We start from the raw sequence: 1123 nt of genomic DNA on the forward strand, positions 1-1123 counted from the left end.
CTTTGTGAAGTACGGTAATCCATTTTACACAAGATGCACAAAATTCGAGTTTTTTATATGTTTATTAGAGAATATTTTTACTGATTATATATAATATATTTTAATTAAATAGGATCCTCTAACATCGTCTAGTTCAAATATGTGGATGGGCAGCACTCACGGGTCAGTTGTGCAATTTTCGCTGTACATTGTCAATTGTGAATCCTGCAGCGTCGCAGATGCCATGTAGTCTGGTGATTTTGAGTCATGTAAAATAGATTCACCATTCACCACAACTTTGCAGTTCACTCGACGCAGAGTCCGCGATGTTGCGGCCATCGGTATCTGATGTTCGAGGTCGTGGTGCTGTGTAGTGATCACACTTTGAAAGTTAAAGTAATCAGTTTAGCTAGGCACATTTACATTTTCCATGCATCAATACGCACTGTACTACACGTCTCATCTTCCGTAATGGCCGGGGGCCCGATGATGTGGAGGCATAACGATTGAGTTACCACGTCCTTCGCTTCCACAACGGGATCCGCCGGGCGGAAGCCATATTCCATACGAGGGTCAATGACCGGCCGTTGATGGGCGCGAATCAGAGGCGCCTTACAGGCAGCTTCCGATTGCCGCTTCTGTGTCTCAGCGAGGTTATTTGCGATTACACCACGTCCCTCAGGCGATGAGAGGTCGGGAAACGGACATGGGTCCGCAAGGCGCCAGCAGGGCTAGGATTTACATCCCTCGATGCGCGGAGGCACTATCCGACATTGCACCGCGTGCAGGAGACGAAGTTGGGCTCTGCCCGTGTGCACTGTCAGAATCAGCGAGCCTTGGTGACATCAGTGTCGTTGAAACAGGGCTCATTGAGCACGGAAGTCGTTTTGTTCCATCAAACCAAGTTGTAGTATCTAGCGGACACGCAAGCCTCGTCGAGGCAATAATCGATTGGAACTGTAAATGTTCTCAATCTTAATGGGGAGAGTGTAACAGGGTTACACGTACCCTGGTAACAGGTGTGTGCCATACGAGATGGGCATGGTGTGACTGCACCCAAACAAGAATACGGCACGTGGCTGGGTGGCCAGTAGTTATGCATGTATTTAGATTTTACTATATATATTTAGGAAAATCTATACAT

Source organism: Plasmopara halstedii, assembly GCF_900000015.1.
Source record: "Plasmopara halstedii genome assembly, contig: Scaffold_650, whole genome shotgun sequence".
Taxonomy (NCBI): domain Eukaryota; phylum Oomycota; class Peronosporomycetes; order Peronosporales; family Peronosporaceae; genus Plasmopara; species Plasmopara halstedii.